A 15772-nucleotide genomic window follows, 5' to 3' on the forward strand; every position below is an offset into this window, starting at 1 on the left:
GGCACCACGGTGCCTAGGCCTGGCTGCAGCTTGAGCCCTTGTCTTGACTTTCATAAATGCAAGAAAGCTACCAGTGGCAAAGCTGTCTGCGACATTTACGTGGACATCCACCACCATCAAAGTGCCCTGGCTTCATATCTCAATCAGTCAAAAATTTTTGCCACCGTTATATTCCAACGTTATATATATAAAGACCAACGCAGGCTATGTTTGCCTTACTACGTACCTCTGCCAACTCCTTTGTGTAAGTGTGGCATTCCTACTAGTGTTATCCACCACACATTTTTGTACCTTAATTTTTGATTTCTCTCTTTTTTTTTGAAATACGGATGAAACTATGAAATGTTTTTAATTTATGAGATAGTTAAATGTTTTTTAAGTGATATAATGAAACTTTATGACTTCCTTCTGCTAGGAGGTGTACTGATCATTTATCTCAGAAGTTGTTAATTGCTAATTTGAGTTTCAGTTAAATAAGGTACAGTCTGTTATGTGCCTCAGTTCCACTAAAGGCTTATTTCTATGCCCTGTTTCCAGTGTAATTATAATTGATTTTTTTATTTTATAAAAAGTCATTTTATACCTAAGCCACTAAAGGCTGATGATATGTATACACGCTAGCTCTTTTTTAAAATGCCAGCCCAATATATAATGTTTAGTTCTTTTTGTGATTTTTAGATGTTACACAGAAAGTTTATACAGAAACAGCAATATGTTTTTGAATTTATGTATGTGATACTTAGTGGCTTTGCTGACTACTCTGTATTTACCTATAATCTATAATAATCACATATTTACTTGATAAAGTAATCTGTAGATTAAATTAGACTTTAGTAACATCCTGATTATATATTAAAACGTATACATAGCATATCATCTTTATGCTATATTGTATAGTGTGCATATCATAGACTTCAGTAATACGCTGTTCTCTTGCCGCTCTTCACACGTATGCAAATACTAGTACAGCGTGTAGGAAATCTGTGTGAGCCTCTTCAGGACCTTGCAGCCTCGAGCCTGGGAGTGCTGCATGGAATAAAATGAGGTCGTGAAGTGAAGAAGACAGCCAGGAGTGTATCACAAAGTGTGTAGGGTGACTTTGTGCCTAGCTTTAGCTAAAAGTAGAAACCTTTGTAGCTGGTAAAAAGACTGTGACAATGTTAATTTTTTTTTTCCTCTGGAGAGAGTTTTAAAAGGAAAGAAACTTTACAGAAGCCTTGTGGAAAATGTCAGTGGATGTCTTTACAAAATGTTATGGAACCCCTGTAAATAGTTCTGTCAAAGCTTCACAGAAAAATGTGACTTTCAGCATTTCTAAAACGCTTTATAGATTTTAGAAACAAATGGTTTTGCTACTGGAGAATTGACTCATGATCCACCTCATCCAACATCCCATCTTTCACAGCGGCCAGTGCTGAATCCTGATGAAGCAGCTGCTTTAGGAGTGCGTGAGTTTGGGCTGCCGTTCTGGAGTCAGGGAGCTGCCCAGGCGACTAGGAATGCCTTGTGATGGTGACAGGGTTTTGGGTTGGGCTTGGCTTTATTTCTCTAATGTCGTTATTATTTCCTCATCCTTCTCTCCCTTCTCCACATTTGTATGTTTTCATATAAAGAAAGGATATTGTTAGAGATTTTTTAAGTTAATTTTTGTGTAACTTGGTTGAGTTCACCTTTGTCCTGGTGCACTGGTTTCCCGTTTATGTTGTCTCTTTGTTTGGTTGTGCCATTATTTCTTTCTTCAGCTGTATCTAAAAGGTGAGCTCTTTGGGGCTCGGATCATCTCTTCCTGCAGTTGCTGTGCTTAGTGCCTTGCCAATACAGGGTGGTGCCTCTTTCAGCTGGGTTTCAGTCATTGCACAAGTAAAAGTAAGGATGAATAATTCTACTCAGATGTGTAGGAATGAATGCTTATTAATTCCTCTATGTTGGCTGCTGGCAAATGCTGTCATTGTCATTTCTGCAAATGCTGTTTAATAAGTAAACATGCTCCTTTTATCAATTTTTCTCTTCCATTCTGTCATGTAGAGTAGTGTAAGTGGCACATGTGGAAGAGGAGAGGAAAAAAAATCTACAAAGTCAAATCAGTATTACTGTACTGAGGGCACTCTCCCTCCTGCATCACATGACAGGAGTGTATATATGTGATTTATTGCAATTTTGCATGGAGGGACACCATCTTCCTGTGTAGAATTGCAATTAAGAAAAGCAGAAAGAATCTCATCAGTCATCCAGACATGTTTCCATGACATGAACAACTTGAAGTCAAACTCTGAAATCTTTATTTGAGCTAAATTGTCCTTTGTGGCAGTGCAAACAGTGTATGAGCAAGGAGTTAATTGCACAGTTTCTAATTCTAATGAGCTGCCATGTTAGGCTAGAGACTGTCACTGTAAGACTGGCATCAGCATGATTTTACATTTCGGTATTTGCTTACTTTTTCATGAATATATTGTTGGCATTCTGCACATACAGTTCTGCAGCCCATTCCACGAGGAGGTTATGTCACAATGAATTTGTATTAATAGAAGTCTAAACACTGGAAAAGTTAGGAAAGTTCAAACTGGAAAAAAGATGTATTTTTTTAAGGTCAATGAGTAATAAGTGATTGGAACTGCTTAGCCAGGGACACCAGAATTTTTCCGTCACGTGTACTTTACAGTTCAAGTTTGAAGTCTTTCTAAAATTGGAAAACACTTGTTTAGGTGCCATTAGTTGAGCTTAATATAGGAAACAGTGGGTGAAATGTGTGCCTTCTGCTATGCAGGAAGACAGACAAGAATGTGCTAGTAGTCCCTTCTGGCCCAAACTTCCATGAGTATATATTAATCTGTTCTTCAGTTTGCTTTTGATGTCCAGTGTAAATAATACCTCATCTTCCCTTACACTGTTACTCTTAGTAATGATCTATATACTTCACACAACCCTTCTTGGATGTCTTTGTCCTAAATACATTCACTTTCCTTCAACTTTCTTTCTAATCGTATTCTCCAGTCCCTTGCTTGTTTTGTTTTCTGTTCTTTAATAGAAAGAGGTTCAAATTGGCTCATGCATTTTTTGCTTGGGGGATCAAAAGTGCAGAGGATTCCACATTCATATGCAGGGATAGATATGGGTTGCTGTAATTTAACATCCTCCTGAGAGCTCATGCTGATTTTTTTTTCTATTCACTGTCCCCTGCAGTTCTTGTGGGACAGCTTCTGTCTCTAAAGTTTCTTGCAACAAGTATATAGTATCTTAGAGTGGTCTTTCCCAAATGCTCTGATATTTCCCAGATACGTTGTGGTGCCTGTGAATTAGAGAACACTGTAATTTGCGTTGCATTAAATAATACTGTATATGGATTAGGATTTGAAAAACTTTTAGATGCCTTAATTCTTTTGGCTGTGAAGGCAAGGGAGCGAGAGTTAGGCCAAGGGTTTGTGCTTGAGGATCCCCTCTTGTGAGACAGATATAATCCTTATGTGCCAAGGTGGTAGCAGGGTGATAAATTCCAGGACACAGTTTTGATAACTTCAGTTCTTCGGGTCGTTTCATTTGTCTTTAATAGCCCTTATTGTAATATTCCAAGGCACCTGTGAAGGTGCTGTTTATTATATAACTTAGTCCCAAAAAATTTCTTCCTCTTCTTACACACTTTTCTAACTAGACTTCTGGATAGGCAAGTGTCAGACTTGAGCCAGTATCCCTATTTAATTTTCTTTTTGATCTTATCTCCAATATATGTGGCATGTACTGAATCCTTGGAGGATTATGCTGTTTGGAGATTCAGAATGTATCTCCTGAAAATATTCTTGTCTCCTCAGCAGTCACATTATTTTTGAGTGGCAAATGGTTACAGAGCAAATTTTAATAATACATTATATCCTGCCATTACATATTCATTGATAGATAAATGAGGATATTATTGTCCTTGTGTATTGAACAATTTGTGTAGCATTACCAAACGCCAGTGTGGGATTAATTGGTTTTGCAGTTGAGTATGTCACACTATAATCCTTGCCATGGAAAGACAATGGTTGCTCCCCCAAATCTATCTGCATAGACGTGGCAAATCCTCAGTAGAAAACAATTGGAATCAGCCTTGTTTTGTTTGTATGTCAACTACTTACCTGGAAAAGGTACAGAAAAGGGAGAGGTGAGCACTGGAGAAGCAAAACTTGGAAGAGCATAGTCCGTCTAGTTTAACGAAAAGATCAAGATGTGATTCGATTGCAGTATATGACTGTCTTCACAGGAGAAAATATTGGATATTAAATGGCTTTTTAATCTAGGGGAGAAAAGTATAAATCAGTATAAAGAGTGGCTGCAGTTAAACCACTATAATTTAAACGTGACATACAGTTTTAATGGTGGAATGATTAATAACTGGAACAAATTACCAAGGAATGTGGGAAATCTTCCATCTCTTGATATCTTCTGGTCAAGCCTGGCTACTTCCTCAATGATATGGTTCAAACAAAACCAAGATACAGCTCTCAGCACAGGGAGAGACGAATACGATTTTAGTCGATGCTATAGTACGTCAGCTTAGAAGGTCCGATGGTCCCTTCTTCCTTTCTGTCTGTGGATCAAGATATCTTTCCATAAATAGATCTTCGGGGCGTAGCCAGCCCGTGGTGGCTCTCCGTTCAGCCTACTGCCTTCTCCCAAAGACATGCTGTTTGCTCAGCACGCATTGCCTGAACAGCCACATGTCTCGTCCCCTGCCTACTCGCAGCTGATCGAGCTCCCACAGACAGGAAGGGAAGAAGGACCTGAGGTTGCTTGTGGCCCAGGTGGCTCCTGTGGCCTGAGTTTTGTGCTGGAGGTACACAAGGAGAAGGGCACCGCAGAGCTTGCTTCACAATACCAGGCACGGAAGCAGCAGTGATGCAGTCACTCCGTATTGGCAGGGATACGGATAAGGCTGCTGTCAAAGATGCTTAAACAAAAACGCTGCTGTTTTTCCAGGTTACAGTGTGTTATTGCCTCTTTCCTATATTTAATCCATCTGGAAATTGTTGCTAACTCTTCCATAAGAAGATGTGACTTTGCTCCACAGTTGATAGCGCAACACAGTGTTGTTAGGGCAACACAGTTGATAGTGCAGCACAGCTGTGGCTTTTCACCAGGAGAATTTAAGGTCATTCACAATATAATATAAGCTTATATCCCTTACCTGCCAATTGGTTAGCTTTTCATATAAAATGGTAGGAAGAAATTTGTTGAGCTCGATGTAGCTGGCATAAGCCAGGGACATGTGTGTACTTGCTAAACATTGAGAGGCTGGAGTTTTTCCAGACTTTGTCTTCTGGGTGAATTGTTAATGATTTATTTAGCCTTTTATTTCTTGACAGCTATTTCTTTCATTCATGGCAGAGGTTAAAACAATTGCAAAGGAGGCAAAGAAGTATTTAGAAAACATTATGATTAATGACTTTATGTCTATGCTGTTTTTTCCCACTCAGAACATTAAGGAGTAAGGAAATGAAGAAGCTCTTCTCTTTGAGGAAGTGAGACCTTGGAGGTCTTGCCTCTCTCTTTCTGAAAGAAGACTAGAAATGGTTTCCCAAAGAACTGAGGGTCTGAATGTACTTGTGCTTTGAGAATAGTAAATTATCATGTTTTAGGAGCTTCAGAGAGATAAGAAGCTTGCGTGTTTCCCTCAGTGGCCATGGGCAAGTATGTGCAGCACAGAAAAGTGGAGAAACAGTTTGACTTCAAGGTGTTGGAGAACAGGATTTAGACGAGGAGGCCTGAACTATTATTAACTCTTTAGTGCCATTTATTCAGTGCCTTCTGCTACTGAGTGTTGATATAGTTTCTATGCAGACTTCAGTATATGTTGATAAGAAAATTTGATACTAAATACTAGAGTAGGCTTGTCTTGCACATGGTTTGAATTATTTAATATATTTGTGATGATTTAGTCTAGGCAAAATATCCCAGGTATGCATGGTAGCTGTAATGATGACCTGGGCCTGGGATACTGGGCTTCTGTTTGCTTACTGGATAAATGTAAGTACAGAGTGAGGTGAAAGATTTGAGAAGCTGCTCTCTTTTCGATGTGTCAGAAGAGACAAAGTTCTTTGCCTTTATTGACACAAGCTTATGTTCTTTATGTCAGGATAACTAGAGTGTTTGTCTTGCTGTGGATCTTTAGGGGAGACAAGGAGACACTAGTACTTTTTGCCATAACGGAGCTGGGAAGAACGAAGCTATACATTTACCCTGAGACTCAGCAATGCCTAGTTTGCTCTGGTGTAGAATTATGTGCTGGCTTTTACAGGGAATAATAGTTCATGTGCACACAATACACAGATGTGTCATGCACATTATTGTCAGTTACTAGTGCTGCCCAGGAGTCAAAATACATTATGATCAGAAACAGGACATGTGGCAATAAGCAGCATTAGGGAATGGTATCAAAGATTAGTTCAAACTGCCTTTGGCTGAGACTTAGAAGATTTTTATAGGATTTCTTTGCTCTGCTTGGGGTATGAATTTTTATTGTAATTACATTAACAAAAAGTGTTATCAATATGAATGAAATATGTAGAATATTTTCATTTAGCATTTTGTTTCTTTACTCTCTAGGCAGTGATCTTGCTTAGACCTTGGCTAGGTAAAAATAAGCAGTGGTTCATCCCAAGAAAAATAAAGTTTTGTTAAATTTTTAAAAAGGTGAGGAAGAAATAGGAGAGAATCTGAAAGAAATAATATGTGCTTGCATGTAGTTTGAAATGTATTTTTTTCCTTAAATTTTCTGCTTCTTTTTTCCCCCTGAAATAGATAAAGTCGTCTCTGTAGGGATGGTGGTGAGAAGACTAAAGCCTTACATGAGGTGAATGAAAAATACTCTAGTATTTTCCTCAACAAAAGTTATATATGATTTTCCTTTATTTTTTGCTGTAGTGCTTTTGGGGATTTAAGTTTTCACAGCACTTGGCATATAGAGTGTTCAGTATGGTTTTCCTTTCTCAGAAACTGAGATGGATAAGGTGTAGGTGGGCCAGTCACCATGGTGCTGAACATAGTCAACTACTCTGGAATATCAAGAGAGTTTCCTATATAAATTCTCAATGACAGTTCAATAAAGCTATGGAAGTGAACTCTTACGTAGAGTAGTAGCATAGTTCATATTGACTTTAAGAGGAGAAGGATCGGAGATCTTCTGTAAGTACAATTCATACAATTAAAGGAAGGAGGGTGAATCGCAAGAGAAAGCAAGCTTACTAAAAATTCTTGTGAAGTGGGTTTTTCAGATGATTCCCAAGGAAATTAGGTATCTATATTCCATTAAAATACAGTTGGAGTCGGAGCATAGTTCCCCTAGTCTTTTCTGAGAAACTCAGTTTAGAAAAAGTTCATTGCCGGCTATAACCTTAAATGTTCACGTAGTTCTACGATCAGCTTCAGTCTTGATGTGAAAGAACTTGAAAGGCACGGGAAGAACTTTTGTAACATTAGTCCCACATGATGTATGACAGCAAAGCTTCACAAAACAGGAGGATAGGGAGCAGTTCAATAACTACTAATGACATAATTTTCCATAAAACCAATTTTAATCTGCCATTTAGAGACTTGCAAATGGGCTTAAATAGCTCTTGCTGTTTAAGAACCTCATTATAAATGCTATTTAGCAATGTACTTAAACATCTGCACCTTGGTTTGATTGCTCGCCGAGATGTGTTTAGGTCAGTCTCGAGAAGTTGCTGTGTCTTTTGTTTTTGCTTCCCCATTCGGTAGTGGAGGAGGAATAGAGGGAGTAACAGCTGTGGTAGCCTCCTAGGCTTCACCGACAGACTAAACATTGCTCAGTAATTGTACAGACATGAGGCTGTGTAGATGCTTGCAGTGATTCTCTCTCTTCTTTCTTGTGTGTTTTGATCAGCAGAAAATTAGGCTACGGTTTAGTTTGTGGTTTATACTGATTGTGACAGTCTCTTAGAACGTAGTATTGGGGTTCAACTGCCAATTTGTATAGATAATGAAGTTTGTTAAATTGATGATGTGAGTCAAACAGTGAGATGACATTGTCAGTAATGAATTTATTAATAACTTTTTCTACAAAGCCATGTCGAAACAGCCACATGTTTTTGTTCTAGCAAAGGCGAGAAACAGGCGATACAAATGATGAGAATCTGCATTACGTACATAATCCAGTCTGGGGAGATAGAAATAGGTAAGACAGAGTGGAAATAGAGATGTACCTCCCTTTGCTTTTCTTTTTTCCTTCCAGTGACAATATGCTGGAAGATATCTTTATTGCCACTTTTGTACATTTTTGAATTTCTGCATATCTCCATCACAGTGGATTCTTTTCTGTGCACACTGAGATATCCTAATAAGTCTTAATGGGCTTTATCTCTGTAAAGTAGGTACAACTCCATGTTATATCTCTGTGTCGTAAATGTCTATGATATAACAAAGTATTACGGTAGGGCTTAATTCTGTTTTGCATTAGGACTACATTTGTGAATAGAAGTTCATTCTTCATGCTTTCCCTTTACAAACCTACTCGGACTATCTAGAGTATCTTTCTAGAAACTGAGAAAGATTTCTTCTGGAGAGATTTCCTTCCTAGAAATCTAGGAGCATCTTCTTATTCCATTTGTTGAGCAGTAAATGTTTTACCGAGGTTTTGTGACTTTTATAATCAGCTTATGCTAGAGCTTTCTCAGGCTTGCTAGCTCATTGCTTACAGCATAGCAGCTACATATAGCGGCTGTCTCATCAACAGGGTAGCATGAGCATTGCTTCTATCGCATCCTAATTTAAATGAGAGAAATATTTCTGTTGCCATGGGTTGTATTACAGGGAGAGAGCCCAGAGTACTGGAGGGTGGACAGAGAAGGGAAAACTGTGAATGATGGTCTGAGAAGCCTCAGACTAAGAGGAATGGGCTGGGGAAGGAGACTGGACCTGGTCTGAGAGTTGTCGTGGATGGCGACTGCAGCGCTGTGCGAGAAGAACAGGAAAGGATCAGATAGGACAGGACTGGTCTATGACCAAGGTAGAGAGAGTATTTAGAAGTGTTCCCTAAAGCACACTGCCAAAGTCTAGAACCTAGGATTCTTGAATCTTGCTGTTTTTCTGCCATTTTTGTCTATGAAACCTGCTGGCCAGTGCCCTATCACCCTTCAGTACTGTCTGCCTGAAGGCTAACAGTCAGCTCTAACCATGTACCACGTTAGCTCATGTGACAAACATGGGTGTTTCAAGTTGATGTAATTCATGTTGGTATTAATATGGATGGAATGTCTCTTCTGCAGTTTTTTATAAACCATTATTTATGTATTATATATAAACCAAATATTACAAAGTAATCAAACAGAAAAGGAACATTATTAAGGTACCAAAGCTGCACGAGAAGAAAATGCTAGTGGCTGTCAGTGTAAGCATCATTTGTTTCTTCACCTTTCACTACTGCGTGCATTATATATGGGATCATTTCGTTACAAGATTGCATTGTCACTTTTTCAAACAGGCTTATTCACAACACCCTGCACTCGGTATAAATCAAGTTGGTGTAGTAAAGGAGGCCTGCGCTTTGTTTCCAAAGTGGAAAGGTGTATAGGGAATGAGTCAGGAAAGCGTGGGGCAAGAAGGGACATTTTCAGCCTTCAGGCAGGTGAATGCTGCTCTCTAGGAGTGGAATCTGTCCAGCCAGACACTTTGACCACCACCAAGAGCTCCTGGAGCTCAGAAATACTAGGTCTTTGCACAGGAGTAATGTGAATTATATTCTCCTTGGTCTCCCCTTCCAGGTGTCATGGGAACTGTGTTCGAACATAAAATACTCTGAAAACTCAGGTCCAGATAAGTGAAATTAGGCACCCAGAGGTCTCTTGGCCTTAATCTGCTTAAACGGTTCTCCTTTTCCTATAGTAATACCGCAAACCTGAATTCAGTTTCATGTTTGTAGAGTGTTTTAGTACCGAACCATAGAGCACCGTAGAAAAGCCCCTGAGCAATGGTTTGCTGTAGATAAGGCGTTGGAGAGCTGTGTGAAACGAGAGGAAGAGCGCTGAGCAGTTACCTCCCGGAGCGGGCTCTGGCTATGCAGAGCGGTCCTCTGGCAAACGGCAGCCAGCGCCACAGACCGTGGACGGTGGCGTTAGGCGGCTGTAGCGGCTACGTCCAGCAGCTTTACCAAAAGTGCTGCACCAAGGACGTACGCGACCAGAGCCCCCTCCCGCCGCTCAGCGTCTTGGGCCGCAAGCTGGGAGAAACGCAGCTCTTCTGCATGCAGCCCTGTTCACAGGGGACTGTAGGGATGTACTAGTATGCTTGTGATCAAATTCAGAGGAAATCAGGTAATTCTACTACTTTGGTGATACTACAACAAACAAGAAGGCACTGCTTAGCCTGACTGCTTAAGTCACTGTGATTTTTAGCAGTTACCAGAATTATTTGGCATGTGGGCACAGCCCAGATGCCTGATAGCCGCTGCATCAAAAACGACTGTGCCTTTTATCAGAAAGAGCTGATAACATGTTTATTTTTTAGCCAAAGAGCAACATACATCCATGAGCTTTTGCTGGGTTAGGGCCTGTGATTTTCAGAGGTGCGTGGCATGGCAACCTCAGTATGTAGCCCCGTGAAAGACGTGCCTCCATTTAAACCTCAAACACATTGACTGCAATTGCTGGTTTTCTCCTTAGTCTTAGTGAAAACATTCATTCAAGGCTGCAGCAACCGACTGTACATCTTCTCTTTTCTCTGGGTGTACTTTGATTTGCCATGAAAGACAAACGTGAATTGAGTACAGCATGTAGAATCCATTTTTTTGTTATGGAGACCTCTTCAAATGGAGCGTGAAGTATAAAAGGATAGTTTCATACTTGAAACCAAAAAACTTAGTTAAGAGCACTTTCTCTTGTTCATACTTTAGAGCTTGTAAATGACCTGCGGTATTAGAGTCCGTGTAATCCTAAAGCGTCCTGAAGAGTCTCTGTGGTTGTTCACATAAATGATTGGTTCAAAACTGAAAGCAGTTGGTATTTCAGTGTTCGTTCTTTTTCTTTCTGCGCCCTGATCTTTTCTGTTAATGTACTAACTCTTGCTTGGAATCAAGTCCAGCAGAATTGGTTGCAGTAAGAAAAACAACTGTTACAAAAATTGTTAAGAATTTTGTACTCCAATTATATGGTTGTTAACAGAAATCTAGAGCTGTAATTTTTAGAGATCTTGATCTTATTTAGATCACTGCAAATCAGTAACTGCACTGAGGATGATAGGATTTAAATCCCCTGCCGCTCCTATGCCCCCCATAACTGAGTTCAAAAGCTGGGTTTCAAGCAATTTTTGAAAAAAAAATCCGTGTTACAGAATTCCGTAGAAAATGTTTCACAGATAGTCTTAATTTTGGGAAAGTTAGTGCTTTCAAAAGTACTCAAGGAACATCTGTTTTAGCTGGTTCAGCAGTTTAGGTATCATTGAAGTTAATGCAATGTAATTGCTTAACTCATTTAGTCGCTCTTGAAAATTTTACTTAATTATCAATTCCAACTTTTCCAATTTATTTATTTCTGGGATTTCCAAGATTATTGTTGCAACTCTTTCATTCTGATCCAGCATTCCTTTGGTCTACTTGACATAAACGTACAGTAGTAAAAAGGTTAAGGCAAATCTCTTTTACGTTACTAGAAAGAAAAATCAGTCTTTTGTTACTTTCGTACTAGTAGAAGAAATTGCTGAGGGTCATAACGTGCTCACAAATGAGGGTGGATAGAAAACGGGAGCAAAGAGATGTGGGAAGGCAGTTAGCTTTTTCGCTAAGCTGCAGAGAAAGGTATGTGCATGAGCAGTACATGGGGAGGCAGGATGGCAGCACTGCCGTTCGGCATGCTGCGGTCCTAGCCGTGGTCTGAATCCTCCTGGCAGTCAACAGAAATTGTGGTCTCCAAAGGGAAACAGTTGAAAGAAAAATAGTATAAGAATTAGGTGATGGGAGAAAGGTTGATGGAGAAAACAGGCAACTCTAAATGCAAAATAAAAGTCCTTTGGTGTAGCCTCATGGGCTCTCATGACTCCCAAGGCCACGACGGGTTTGCCCCCGAGCGAGAGAACCGCGCGGGGCAGGAGGAGCCCACCAAAGGCTGGCGACACAGCAAAGGTACTACGGGGAGGGGGGAGGAAAATCCACATCGCCGTAGGTGGAAATAGCAAAAAAGGAGAAGATTAAAAGGACAGCAGTTCAGGGGAAATGCAGAGCATTCGCTTCTGTATGACAATGCAAAGAAATCTGGGTCCAGGGACTTTGGTAGCTGTAGTATCTTTTGGGGAGGGGATGAGACACCAGTATCGTGCTGAGGGCTGTGTGCAGCAGCGTTCGATAGCTCCAGCTCGGGCACGGCGGGTGAAGGCCAAGCGTGTCGCCAGCGCGGGCCCTGGCCCTTCGTTCCTGGGCGCAGGGCCGCAGCAGTCGTGCTGGCGGTGTGGCGGGCACGAGGAGGGCAGTTCCCGTTGCAGCAGGAGTTCGTGTCACCGATTGCTGCGGTGGGTTATGGAGCAGGGTCCACAGTGTGACGGACAGAGCCAGTCCTGGTGTCGGGGGTCCACTGGGGAACAGCTCTTTCCTGCGCCTGTCCCGTGCCCCTCTGCCTGTGTGTTTCCCATCGTGACTCGCCCACTGGGCCCATGTCCATCATAGCGGTTTGGAGGATGTGAGGTGATTCAGAAGAGAGAAGCCCCAAATGAGCCGTTCCCTTCCAAGGAGAGGGTGCCTCTGTGGCGAGGGAGCGTTGCAGAAATAGCCCGCCGTTGCGTATCACTCCTATCTTGGGAATTTCATTGCCATGCTTTGTCCTGAATCTTGTTTTCAAGGTTGCCAGCACAAAGGAAAAAGAGTTCTTCTTGGCAGAACTCAAAAGGATGCTCTTTTATCATGTCACGTCCCAACTTGTCAGCAGCATTAGGGCAAGTTTATGTACTTCACAGTGGGTCTCAGATTTGCTGACCTCTTTCCAATTTCAGCACGTTTTCCAGTGCTTATCAAAGAGTATTACAAGCTGTAGCTGGGATCATTCAAATCTACCTGACGTGAAATCAATGGCCCAAATTGTTGGCCTTTTCTCATCATAACCTTCTTCTAGTAACTAAAGGAGTACGTATTCATGAGGCAGGGCTGGAGAGCAGCTCGTAAAACTGTGTGCTTTCATATGAAAGTACATTTGTGCACTGTAGTCCAAGACCAGAATGTGTCTTGGTCAGTGTGTAAAAATATCCTTTCTTCATCCAATAGGATATTATGATTTAGGTGAGGAAATTAAAAGCGGATTTAGCTAGAGCACTGCGTACCACACTTGAATGAGCTATTTACTCTTCAGGGGACACAATTATTTTATTATTGGGCAACCAAGTGGAAGTAGCACAGCAAAAGTTTAGTTGGGTATGAAGTATCTATTCTTACATAGCATTTCTAAACTGTTAGCCAAATGAAAGATAACAATGTTTTTTCCCATACTGTTTTTAAAGTGGCCAGACTCAGCCTCTCATTCTGAGCAAACTGGGGGTGGCTTTTTTGTCTTCAGTGAATAGTAGATGCAAATGCATTGTGAAGGCGGTTAGGCAGAGTATTTTTATGTTTGCTCACAATAAACTGCAAGCACAAAATCACTAGTGCAAGGTTGAAGGTTATTTATTAAGATTATATGCCACATGCGATTAATCTCTTACCCACTGCTTTTTTTCATTCATTAGCAGAATGTTTAATTTCCAGGGGCTTTGTACAGATTTCTACGGGGCTTCGTTACCAGGCTGACGTGCCTCTCCCTGGTGGCTGTAGGGGTAGCCTGTGCCACGTTAACCAGCTGCTTCCTACCGTCCCGCAGTTCTCAGGTAACCTACACCTTTCTCCCAGAGTCCCATTAACAGCAACTACCCTGCAGTAGTACAAATCAACACATCCTGCGGAAGTTCATGAGCTTTCGCAAGACCTCTTTCTCCTGCTCTTTTCCAACAGCATTGACAAATGACATAAAACCACCAGATAGGTCTGCGTGAAACAACAGGCCCGTAGTTTCCCCAGTTGAAAGGAACATGTTAAACATTGCTTTGCTTCCCACGCACCCAGGCTGCAGGTGGGTGACTGCTGATCAAAGTGGGGAGTGCTACTGAAAGAGGACTGCCCCCACCTTCACCTGCTCCTTGGCCATGTGTCCCTGCTGCTTTCCTTTTCCCCCGGTGCTTCTGAAGCAGCCCAAACCGGAGAACATACCCAAGTGAAAACTAATCCAACCACACACACACACACACACACACACACACACACACAAGTTCTCAGTGTGGTCTGTCTCCATCAGCAGGGACTGGTCAGTGCAGGCACGCTCTGAAGGCGAGAGAAGACCTCAGTTATGGATAATGGAGGATGGGGAGAGAGTGGGGAGAGGGAGGATGAAGAGCAGGACCAGGGTTTTGGAGAGCAGCCCCTGGCTTAGGTTAGTTTATGGCAACAAATGAACCAATAGCTGAGACCCAAATTAGTCTGTTCCTCTACCAGTTGGCTGGGCGACTCAGGTGGAACGCCGTTGTCTTTGCACGATCTGTGTCACTGAATATTTATTAGGTAGCTGTACAAGTGCTGCAGGAGAGATGATGGAGGAAGGGGCTTGCTCTGCAGCAGCTGACACCTGCTCAATTAATTATTTTCTAAAGAGTATTTTGTGATGTCACGCAAGTGGGAAGCCATAATTTTGCTGTCAACCTTGTCCTTACTGTGTCCTTTTCTTTGAAAAAGTAAGGAGCGAATCTTCACTGCAAAACAGATCTCACTTTTAATTCATCATGTCTGTTTTAATAATAGAGGCAGTTCTAAGGTTAGAATAGCATATAGACAAGATGATAATTATTGCTCTGAAGCTTTCCTGGAGAAGAAGGCAAGAGGAGATCTTCCATTAACATTAAAAATAAATGCTTCCACCATGCTACTTCCCTGTGATCAAAAGACACTTACCAAATCCCAGCATACAATTGTCACATGATTAAATTTATAAAATCTCATGAACATAGAAAAGATTGTGTATAGCAGCATAAGTACTTGATTTAAACGGAGAATTAATAGCTTCACTCAGCTTTTCATTGAAATGCAAGATTAACAAGGCATATATCCAAGAGCCATACTGAAGTTTCTGCACCAAAGCAATATATTATTAAAACTATGCTGATTGATAACTGTTTTCAAGAGATAGGTGGCTGAAGGAGTTTATCTTTAAATTTTTGGGGACTCTGTGATGTTTTGAGAAGTTGGTGAGTTAAAAACCTCAGACAACCCCCAAATCCAGGCACATCCATTATTTTAACAATTTACTTTTACTCACCAAGAATGTATTTGGTATGCAAAAACATTTACAAAGTTGCATATTAATAGTGGTCATAAAGCGTAGAAAATTCTGTGCTTGCTGATTAGATATCTAGTAGAACTATAAGCATATACTTTTATCAGAAGCCCATCCTGTTTGTGACTGAAGTGTGCAGTGCCTATTGAGAACTTCAGTGGTTCCAGAAAAGAGAACATAGGACGCTGCTATAGATCCAACTGTAAATTATGTATTTATATTATACCCAGTGCGCACACAAACACCATTGCTTTCTGAAAGTTTTTGCAGTTTTAATAGGTTATTATACCAGCTGAACCAGATAAATCTAACCTGCATTACCTAATTCAGTAAAATACTTAGAGTACAGGTTACTTTTAAGTCCATAAATTACAATTCCGCATTGGACCCAGATTTGTTATTGTCTTGTTAGTTTTAGATACCTTAATTTCTGCTTTTGAAGGGATATTGAT

At 40.8% G+C, this 15772-nt stretch overlaps 1 protein-coding gene across 1 annotated transcript in view; it reads left to right on the forward strand.

Moving 5' to 3' along the window:
• SUMF1 (sulfatase modifying factor 1) overlaps window positions 1-15772 on the forward strand; it is a 212430-nt gene that overhangs the window by 182734 nt on the left and 13924 nt on the right. The gene's annotated exons all lie outside the window — the stretch shown is intronic.

Source organism: Struthio camelus, chromosome 14, assembly GCF_040807025.1.
Source record: "Struthio camelus isolate bStrCam1 chromosome 14, bStrCam1.hap1, whole genome shotgun sequence".
Lineage (NCBI taxonomy): Eukaryota > Metazoa > Chordata > Aves > Struthioniformes > Struthionidae > Struthio > Struthio camelus.